The following is an 11,598-nucleotide window of genomic DNA, read 5'->3' as shown; positions in this document are numbered from 1 at the left end:
GCATATCAGTTCATAAACCATTTGCCATGGAATCGGTACGTCAGAAATCTCTTCCCAACTATTTTGCAATCTATATGGGACGGATGTCAAACCTTTGGTCCTTAAATGAAACTGGTATACTTTTTTATTTATCACAATTTTCTTTAACCAATTATGTTCTTTAATGCAAGGCCGACAGACAAGTTCCTTACTTTTCCCCCCTTCCACTTTCCTCTTCCATTTTTGCAGTTATTTGGTTGTAATTTTGGGTAGAGCAGACATTTACATATGTTTTTGGTAGCTGCATGTGTGACATAACTCCACCAGTTATGATATCACTTACGAATATTATACCTTTTTAAAACATTTTTTCACAAAAAAATGTTTTTTTTATCAATTAGTATATTTGAGTTTAACCACAATATTTGTTGCATTATTTGTTCTGTCGTTTCTGGAGGATTAAATTGAAATTGCAACCAACTTTCTATGGCTTGTTTTAGAAACAGTGATTTTGGGGAGATTATTTCCTTTTCAAATAACTGAAAGTGAGAGGTTGTAATCTGTATAAAGGGAAATAGGCCATTCTTGAACATGGGGTGAGATATTTTTACTAATTTGCTAAAGAACCAGTTCGGATTTAAGTATAACTTTTGTATGACTGAATCATTTAGTGATATGTCTAATGCTTTAATATTTAATAATTTCTGTCCTCCGAATTCATATTCATGATATAAATAGGCCCATTTAATTTTGTCTGCCTTGCCATTCCAAATAAAATGGAATATGTTTTTCTCATATAATTTGAAAAACTGTTCGCTAGGCGTTGGCAAGACAATAAGCAAATAAGTGAACTGGGATAATACTAAAGAGTTAATCAGGGTGATTTTTCCACAAATAGACAGGTATTTACCTTTCCCATGGTAGCAAGATCTTATCGATTTTTGCTAACTTTCTATTAAAATTATTGGAGTGAGATTATTTCTTTCTTTTGGGATATGTATTCCGAGTATATCCACATCACCATCAGATCATTTTATTGGTGAACTACACAGTAATGTAAAATTTTTATTTTTTAGTGATCCAATACGTAATATAGTACATTTATCATAATGTGGTTGTAATCCAGAGAGGTTAGAAAGTGTATCTAAATCCTCTATGAGGCTGTGGAGGGATTCAAGAAAATATGAATGATCAGCGTACAATGACACCTTTGTTTTTAAGCCCTGGATTTCTAATCCCTTAATATTATTGTTGGATCTGATTTTAATAGCTAGCATTTCGATGGCCATAATAAATAGATATGCTGATAGTGGACAACCTTGTTTCACTCTTCTTGACAGTTTAAAACTTTCTGAGAAATAGCCATTATTTACTATTTTACACCTAGGGTTACTATACATGATTTTAACCCATTTTATAAGATATTCTCCATAATTGAAATGCTCCAGGGATTTATATAAAGTATCTTTCAACTATGCTGAGATGTTTAACATACAATTTCAATCTATCTAATCGAATAGAATCCACAGATTGCGAGTTGAAGATACATACTTTTACAAAGAGTATTAGTATATTAGTAATTGACTGACCAGGTCTCTCCAGATCTCCCAACAATGCTAATTCTAGGGTCATTCCTGAACCTGAGACCAGAAATGGGCTACCTGAGGCCAATATCATATCAAATGGTCTATTGATTCTGTATTAGTTAGAGGGTTTGATTCTGGGTCACTGACCTGAGAATAAACAATGGTGGCAACGCTTAGGGACCAAAACTGCTTTATACAGCTATAGAGACATCCACTAACTGACATAGCTGTAGACTAGTTTGCACTTTTGGGACTACTCCATTGGTTCCATTTGCTCCATTGCAAACTAAATTAAGCGCAGCATTCTACGTTGCCCAGATGATGTAGAATGCCTTGTGGAGTGTGAGAGGTTGTGACTACTAATGGAAGCAGAGTTAAGAGCAGCACACTTTGTTCCCATGGGGCTCAAGAATTCCAGTCAGGAATGAGGTTATTTTCCATTACAAACGACACAAGACATACCTCCGGAGACGGGCTGGAGGGACTGGGGGGACAAAGCTCTCTTTCAGCCCAGTCGGGGAGCACAGGTGACGGGAGAGGACTAGTCATCTGATATCCCTGTACCTCCGGTGCTGTCATGGGAGAGTGGAAGAGAAGGAAGGAGAGAGGGAGGAAAGGAGGGAGGGAGGGAGGGAACAATATGAAGAAAAGAGAAAGAAGGAGAAAGAGAGAGATGGGAGAGAGAGAAGGGGGGAAGAGAGAGATATGAGAGAGAGAGAGAAGGGAGAGAGAAGAGGGAAGAGAGAGATATGAGAGAGAGAGAGAGAGAGAAGGGGGGACAGAAAGAGGGGGAGAGAGAAGGGAGAGAGAGAAGGGGAGGAGAGAGAAGGGAGAGAGAGAAGGGGTTAGAGAGAGAAGGGAGAGAGAGAAGGGGGGAAGAGAGAGATGCGAGAGGGAGAAGGGGGGGAAGAGAGAGATGGGAGAGATAAGGGGGGAAGAGAGAGAAGGTGGGGAGAGAGAGGTGGGAGAGAGAGAAGGGGGGAAGCGAGAGATGGGAGAGAGAAAAGGGGGAAGAGAGAGATTGGAGACAGAGAAGGGGGAAGAGAGAGAAGGTGGGGAGAGAGAGATGTGAGATAAGGGGAGAAAGAGCGAGATGGGAGAGCTAAGGGGGGAAAGAGAGAGAAGGTGGGGAGAGAGATGGGGCGAAGAGAGAGAAGGGGGAGAGAGATGGGAGAGAGAGAAGGGGGGAGAGAGAGAAGGGAGAGAGAAAAGGGGGAAGAGAGATATGGGAGAGAGAGAAGGGGGAAGAGAGATATGGGAGAGAGATGGGAGAGAGTGGAGGAAGAGAGAGATGGGAGAGAGATAAGGGGGAGAGAGATGGGAGAGAGAGAAGGGAGAGAGAGAATGGGGAGAGAGATGGGAGAGAGAGAAGGGGGGAAGAGAGAGAAGGTGGGGGAGAAGGGGGGAAGAGAGAGATGGGAGAGAGAAGGGAGGAAGGGAGAGATGGGAAAGATAAGGGGGGAAAGAGAGAGATGGGAGAGATAAGGGGAAATAGAGAGAAGGTGGGGAGAGAGAGATGGGAGAGATAAGGGTGGGGAAGAGAGAGATGGGAGAGATAAGGGGGGAAAGAGAGAGAAGGTGGGGAGAGAGAGATGGGAGAGAGAGAAGGGGGGAAGAGAGAGATGGGAAAGATAAGGGGGGAAAGAGAGAGATGGGGGAGATAAGGGGGAAAGAGAGAGAAGGTGGGGAGAGAGAGATGGGAGAAAGAGAAGGGGGGAAGAGAGAGATGGGAGAGAGAAAAGGGGGAAGAGAGACGGGAGAGAGAGAAGGGGGAAGAGAGAGCAGGGGGAGAGAGATGGGAGAGAGAGGAGGAAGAGAGAGATGGGAGAGAGATGGGAGAGAGAGAAGGGGGAGAGAGATGGGAGAGAGAGAAGGGGGAGAGAGAGATGGGAGAGAGAGAAGTGGGAAGAGAGAGATGGGAGAGAGAGAAGGGGGAAGAGAGAGAAGGGGGGGAGAGAAGGGGGAAGAGAGAGATGGGAGAGAGAGAAGGGAGGAAGGGAGAGAAGGGGGGAAGAGAGAGATGGGAGAGAGAGAAGGGGGGAAGAGAGAGAAGGGGGGAGAGAAGGGGGAAGAGAGAGATGGAGGGGAGAGAGAGATGGGAGAGAGAGAAGGGAGAGAGAGAAGGGGGGAAGAGAGAGATGGGAGAGGGAGAAGGGGGGAAGAGATAGATGGAAGAGAGAGAAGGGGGAAGAGAGAGATGGGGGAGAGAAGGGGGGAAGAGAGAGATGAGAGAGAGAAGGGAGAGAGAGAAGGGGGGAAGAGAGATAAGGGGGGAGAGAGAGATGGGAGAGGGAGAAGGGGGGAAGAGATAGATGGAAGAGAGAGATGGGAGAGAGAGAAGGGGGAAGAGAGAGAAGGGAGCGAGAGCAGGGGGAGGGAGGAGTGAGGGAGGGAAAGAGAGAGATGGATGAGTATGTGTATCCCTCCTCCCACACCCAAGCCATATCTATTACCAGCCAGAATATGTTGTGGACATTGTGTTAGTGTGAAGGCAGACATATCTCACCACATTAATCAGTCATAGAGCATGCCCAGTCCACATCAACTCAGCTATGTACATGATTCCACAGAACACAGATGGAGTAGGAGTTGCAATAGAAATACTAAATCTAACAGAACACAGATGGAGTAGGAGTTGCAATATAATTAATAATCTAACTGAACACAGATTAGGCAACATTCGTCTGTTTCTGACTTTCAGATAGTGTCTACCATTTGTAATATATACTGGATATATAATTATTTGTATGTGTATAAATATATTTACATAATATGAATAAGTGATAAATCAATCAGCTGATCACAAAGAACCTATCAGGTTATTAGCTGAACCAACTGAGTGATAACATAATCACCATAATGACAATTTAAAGTTATTTATTTTCCACCAGCTGTTTAGTAAGTAAAGGTTTTAGTGTTGGGCTGTAATGAGTGAAATGCAGTGTTGGCTGTGGCGGTCGTTCAGTCCAGTGGAAGGTTTCAGCAGGGGATCCTCCTCTCCCTGACATGGTGATATGTTGTACAGATGTGGAGAAAATAAAACCTTTCCATCTCACTGCAAAGAATAACAGCAGCAGCAGAAGTCCTCAGAGAGAGATCCACCGTCTCAGACTGATATACACACACTGATATACACACTGATATATACACACACTGATACACACACACACTCTGATATAAACACACACACACTCTGATATACACACACACACACACAACTCTGATATACACACACACACACACACACACACACACACTCCGATATACACACACACACACACACACACACTCCGATATACACACACACACACACACACTCCAATATACACACACACACTCTGATATACACACACACACACACACACACTCCGATATATACACACACATACACACACACACTCCGATATACACACACACACACACACTCTCTGATATACACACAACCCCAAGCCATGCAGAGATGAGGGGGGAAGGACCAGGATCAAGTAAAATGGAGTTCCACTGGGTTATGGTGAGTAGTAGAATGGAGTTCCACTGGGTTATGGTGAGTAGTAGAATGGAGTTCCACTGGGTTATGGTGAGTAGTAGAATGGAGTTCCACTGGGTTATGGTGAGTAGTAGAATGGAGTTCCACTGGGTTATGGTGAGTAGGAGGAGTTCCACTGGGTTATGGTGAGTAGGAGGAGTTCCACTGGGTTATGGTGAGTAGTAGAATGGAGTTCCACTGGGTTATGGTGAGTAGGAGGAGTTCCACTGGGTTATGGTGAGTAGTAGAATGGAGTTCCACTGGGTTATGGTGAGTAGTAGAATGGAGTTCCACTGGGTTATGGTGAGTAGTAGAATGGAGTTCCACTGGGTTATTGTGAGTAGTAGAATGGAGTTCCACTGGGTTATGGTGAGTAGTAGAATGGAGTTCCACTGGGTTATGGTGAGTAGTAGAATGGAGTTCCACTGGGTTATGGTGAGTAGTAGAATGGAGTTCCACTGGGTTATGGTGAGTAGTAGAATGGAGTTCCACTGGGTTACAGTGAGTAGTAGAATGGAGTTCCACTGGGTTATGGTGAGTAGTAGAATGGAGTTCCACTGGGTTATGGTGAGTAGTAGAATGGAGTTCCACTGGGTTATGGTGAGTAGTAGAATGGAGTTCCACTGGGTTATGGTGAGTAGTAGAATGGAGTTCCACTGGGTTATGGTGAGTAGTAGAATGGAGTTCCACTGGGTTATTGTGAGTAGTAGAATGGAGTTCCACTGGGTTATGGTGAGTAGTAGAATGGAGTTACACTGGGTTATGGTGAGTAGTAGAATGGAGTTCCACTGGGTTATGGTGAGTAGTAGAATGGAGTTCCACTGGGTTATGGTGAGTAGTAGAATGGAGTTCCACTGGGTTATGGTGAGTAGTAGAATGGAGTTCCACTGGGTTATGGTGAGTAGGAGGAGTTCCACTGGGTTATGGTGAGTAGTAGAATGGAGTTCCACTGGGTTATGGTGAGTAGGAGGAGTTCCACTGGGTTATGGTGAGTAGTAGAATGGAGTTCCACTGGGTTATGGTGAGTAGTAGAATGGAGTTCCACTGGGTTATGGTGAGTAGTAGAATGGAGTTCCACTGGGTTATGGTGAGTAGTAGAATGGAGTTCCACTGGGTTATGGTGAGTAGTAGAATGGAGTTCCACTGGATTATGGTGAGTAGTAGAATGGAGTTCCACTGGGTTATGGTGAGTAGTAGAATGGAGTTCCACTGGGTTATGGTGAGTAGGAGGAGTTCCACTGGGTTATGGTGAGTAGTAGAATGGAGTTCCACTGGGTTATGGTGAGTAGGAGGAGTTCCACTGGGTTATGGTGAGTAGTAGAATGGAGTTCCACTGGGTTATGGTGAGTAGTAGAATGGAGTTCCACTGGGTTATGGTGAGTAGTAGAATGGAGTTCCACTGGGTTATGGTGAGTAGTAGAATGGAGTTCCACTGGGTTATTGTGAGTAGTAGAATGGAGTTCCACTGGGTTATGGTGAGTAGTAGAATGGAGTTCCACTGGGTTATGGTGAGTAGTAGAATGGAGTTCCACTGGGTTATGGTGAGTAGTAGAATGGAGTTCCACTGGGTTATGGTGAGTAGTAGAATGGAGTTCCACTGGGTTACAGTGAGTAGTAGAATGGAGTTCCACTGGGTTATGGTGAGTAGTAGAATGGAGTTCCACTGGGTTATGGTGAGTAGTAGAATGGAGTTCCACTGGGTTACAGTGAGTAGTAGAATGGAGTTCCACTGGGTTATGGTGAGTAGTAGAATGGAGTTCCACTGGGTTATGGTGAGTAGTAGAATGGAGTTCCACTGGGTTATGGTGGGTAGTAGAATGGAGTTCCACTGGGTTATGGTGAGTAGTAGAATGGAGTTCCACTGGGTTATTGTGAGTAGTAGAATGGAGTTCCACTGGGTTATGGTGAATAGTAGAATGGAGTTACACTGGGTTATGGTGAGTAGTAGAATGGAGTTCCACTGGGTTATGGTGAGTAGTAGAAGGAGTTCCACTGGGTTATGGTGAGTAGGAGGAGTTCCACTGGGTTACGGTGAGTAGTAGAAGGAGTTCCACTGGGTTATGGTGAGTAGTAGAATGAAGTTACACTGGGATATGGTGAGTAGTAGAAGGAGTTCCACTGGGTTATTGTGAGTAGTAGAATGGAGTTCCACTGGGTTATGGTGAGTAGGAGGAGTTCCACTGGGTTATGGTGAGTAGTAGAAGGAGTTCCACTGGGTTATGGTGAGTAGGAGGAGTTCCACTGGGTTATGGTGAGTAGTAGAATGGAGTTCCACTGGGTTATGGTGAGTAGTAGAATGGAGTTCCACTGGGTTATGGTGAGTAGTAGAATGGAGTTCCACTGGGTTATGGTGAGTAGTAGAATGGAGTTCCACTGGGTTATTGTGAGTAGTAGAATGGAGTTCCACTGGGTTATGGTGAGTAGTAGAATGGAGTTCCACTGGGTTATGGTGAGTAGTAGAATGGAGTTCCACTGGGTTATGGTGAGTAGTAGAATGGAGTTCCACTGGGTTATGGTGAGTAGTAGAATGGAGTTCCACTGGGTTACAGTGAGTAGTAGAATGGAGTTCCACTGGGTTATGGTGAGTAGTAGAATGGAGTTCCACTGGGTTATGGTGAGTAGTAGAATGGAGTTCCACTGGGTTATGGTGGGTAGTAGAATGGAGTTCCACTGGGTTATGGTGAGTAGTAGAATGGAGTTCCACTGGGTTATGGTGAGTAGTAGAATGGAGTTCCACTGGGTTATTGTGAGTAGTAGAATGGAGTTCCACTGGGTTATGGTGAGTAGTAGAATGGAGTTACACTGGGTTATGGTGAGTAGTAGAATGGAGTTCCACTGGGTTATGGTGAGTAGTAGAATGGAATTCCACTGGGTTATGGTGAGTAGTAGAATGGAGTTCCACTGGGTTATGGTGAGTAGTAGAATGGAGTTCCACTGGGTTATGGTGAGTAGGAGGAGTTCCACTGGGTTATGGTGAGTAGTAGAATGGAGTTCCACTGGGTTATGGTGAGTAGGAGGAGTTCCACTGGGTTATGGTGAGTAGTAGAATGGAGTTCCACTGGGTTATGGTGAGTAGTAGAATGGAGTTCCACTGGGTTATGGTGAGTAGTAGAATGGAGTTCCACTGGGTTATGGTGAGTAGTAGAATGGAGTTCCACTGGGTTATGGTGAGTAGTAGAATGGAGTTCCACTGGGTTATGGTGAGTAGTAGAATGGAGTTCCACTGGGTTATGGTGAGTAGTAGAATGGAGTTCCACTGGGTTATGGTGAGTAGGAGGAGTTCCACTGGGTTATGGTGAGTAGTAGAATGGAGTTCCACTGGGTTATGGTGAGTAGTAGAATGGAGTTCCACTGGGTTATGGTGAGTAGTAGAATGGAGTTCCACTGGGTTATGGTGAGTAGTAGAATGGAGTTCCACTGGGTTATTGTGAGTAGTAGAATGGAGTTCCACTGGGTTATGGTGAGTAGTAGAATGGAGTTCCACTGGGTTATGGTGAGTAGTAGAATGGAGTTCCACTGGGTTATGGTGAGTAGTAGAATGGAGTTCCACTGGGTTATGGTGAGTAGTAGAATGGAGTTCCACTGGGTTACAGTGAGTAGTAGAATGGAGTTCCACTGGGTTATGGTGAGTAGTAGAATGGAGTTCCACTGGGTTATGGTGAGTAGTAGAATGGAGTTCCACTGGGTTATGGTGAGTAGTAGAATGGAGTTCCACTGGGTTATGGTGAGTAGTAGAATGGAGTTCCACTGGGTTATGGTGAGTAGTAGAATGGAGTTCCACTGGGTTATTGTGAGTAGTAGAATGGAGTTCCACTGGGTTATGGTGAATAGTAGAATGGAGTTACACTGGGTTATGGTGAGTAGTAGAATGGAGTTCCACTGGGTTATGGTGAGTAGTAGAAGGAGTTCCACTGGGTTATGGTGAGTAGGAGGAGTTCCACTGGGTTACGGTGAGTAGTAGAAGGAGTTCCACTGGGTTATGGTGAGTAGTAGAATGGAGTTACACTGGGTTATGGTGAGTAGTAGAAGGAGTTCCACTGGGTTATTGTGAGTAGTAGAAGGAGTTCCACTGGGTTATGGTGAGTAGGAGGAGTTCCACTGGGTTACGGTGAGTAGTAGAAGGAGTTCCACTGGGTTATGGTGAGTAGGAGGAGTTCCACTGGGTTACGGTGAGTAGTAGAAGGAGTTCCACTGGGTTATGGTGAGTAGTAGAATGGAGTTCCACTGGGTTATGGTGAGTAGTAGAATGGAGTTACACTGGGTTATGGTGAGTAGTAGAATGGAGTTCCACTGGGTTATGGTGAGTAGTAGAAGGAGTTCCACTGGGTTATGGTGAGTAGGATGAGTTCCACTGGGTTATGGTGAGTAATAGAATGGAGTTCCACTGGGTTACAGTGAGTATTAGAGGGGAGTTCCACTGGGTTACGGTGAGTAGTAGAATGGGGTATCACTGGGTTATGGTGAGTAGTAGAAGGAGTTCCACTGGGTTATGGTGAGTAGTAGAATGGAGTTCCACTGGGTTACGGTGAGTAGTAGAATGGAGTTCCACTGGGTTATGGTGAGTTGGAGGAGTTCCACTGGGTTATGGTGAGTAGTAGAATGGAGTTCCACTGGGTTACGGTGAGTAGTAGAAGGAGTTCCACTGGGTTATGGTGAGTAGGAGGAGTTCCACTGGGTTAGGGTGAGTAGGAGGAGTTCCACTAGGTTACGGTGAGTAGTAGAATGGAGTTCCACTGGGTTACAGTGAGTAGTAGAAGGAGTTACACTGGGTTACAGTCAGTAGTAGAATGTAGTTCCACTGGGTTACGGTGATTAGTAGAATGGAGTATCACTGGGTTATGGTGAGTAGTAGAAGGAGTTCCACTGGGTTATGGTTAGTAGTAGAATGGAGTATCACTGGGTTAGGGTGAGTAGTAGGAGGAGTTCCACTGGGTTATGGTGAGTAGTAGAATGGAGTTCCACTGGGTTACGGTGAGTAGTAGAAGGAGTTCCACTGGGTTACGGTCAGTAGTAGAATGGAGTTCCACTGGTTTACAGTGAGTAGTAGAATGTAGTTCCACTGGGTTACGGTGAGTAGTAGAATGTAGTTTCACTGGGTTACGGTGTGTAGTAGAATGGAGTTCCACTGGGTTATGGTGAGTAGTAGAATAAGTTCCACTGGGTTAGGGTGAGTAGTAGAATGGAGTTCCACTGTGTTAGGGCGAGTAGTAGAATGTAGTTCCACTGGGTAATGGTGAGTAGTAGAAGGAGTTCCACTGGGTTATGGTGAGTAGTAGAATGGAGTTCCACTGGGTTAGGGTGAGTAGTAGAGGGGAGTTCCACTGGGTTATGGTGAGTAGTAGAATGGAGTTCCACTGGGTTATGGTGAGTAGTAGAAGGAGTTCCACTTGGTTACGGTGAGTAGTAGAAGGAGTTCCACTGGGTTATGGTGAGTAGTAGAATGTAGTTCCACTGGGTTAGGGTGAGTAGTAGAATGGAGTTCCACTGGGTTATGGTGAGTAGAAGGAGTTCCACTGGGTTATGGTGAGTAGTAGAAGGAGTTCCACTGGGTTATGGTAAGTAGTAGAATGGAGTTTCACTGGGTTACAGTGAGTAGTAGAATGGAGTTCCACTGGGTTATGGTGAGTAGTAGAAGGAGTTCCACTGGGTTATGGTGAGTAGTAGAAGGAGTTCCACGGGTTATGGTGAGTAGTAGAAGGAGTTCCACGGGTTATGGTGAGTAATAGAAGGAATTCCACTGGGTTAGGGTGAGTAGTAGAGGGGAGTTCCACTGGGTTATGGTGAGTAGTAGAATGGAGTTCCACTGGGTTATGGTGAGTAGTAGAATGGAGTTCCACTGGGTTATGGTGAGTAGTAGAATGGAGTTCCACTGGGTTACAGTGAGTAGTAGAATGGAGTTCCACTGGGTTACGGTGAGTAGTAGAATGGAGTTCCACTGGGTTATGGTGAGTAGTAGAATGGAGTTCCACTGGGTTATGGTGAGTAGTAGAAGGGAGTTCCACTGGGTTATGGTGAGTAGTAGAAGGAGTTCCACTGGGTTATGGTGAGTAGGAGGAGTTCCACTGGGTTAGGGTGAGTAGAAGGGAGTTCCACTGTGTTAGGGTGAGTAGTAGAAGGAGTTCCACTGGGTTATGGTGAGTAGTAGAAGGAGTTCCACTGGGTTATGGTGAGTAGTAGAAGGAGTTCCACTGGGTTATGGTGAGTAGGAGGAGTTCCACTGGGTTAGGGTGAGTAGAAGGAGGGAGTTCCACTGGGTTAGGGTGAGTAGTAGGGGTAATAAAGTGAGTCCCAAATGGCACCCTATTTCCTTTATAGTGCACAACTTTTGACTGAGGCTCATAGGGCTCTGGTCAAAACTAGTGCACTGCACTAGTGCCATTTGGTAAGCACCCATAGAGTATATTTATGTTGAGGTGGATATAGAGAGTATTTCTGTTCAAAATAACCAAGGATAAGTCCAGCCAATTATTTCAGTGACAGCTGGAAAGCGATTTAACATATATAATG

The sequence above is a fragment of the Coregonus lavaretus genome (assembly GCF_964263955.1).
Source record: "Coregonus lavaretus genome assembly, contig: HAP1_SCAFFOLD_321, whole genome shotgun sequence".
Lineage (NCBI taxonomy): Eukaryota > Metazoa > Chordata > Actinopteri > Salmoniformes > Salmonidae > Coregonus > Coregonus lavaretus.
Note: the sequence above shows the minus strand (reverse complement) of the source record.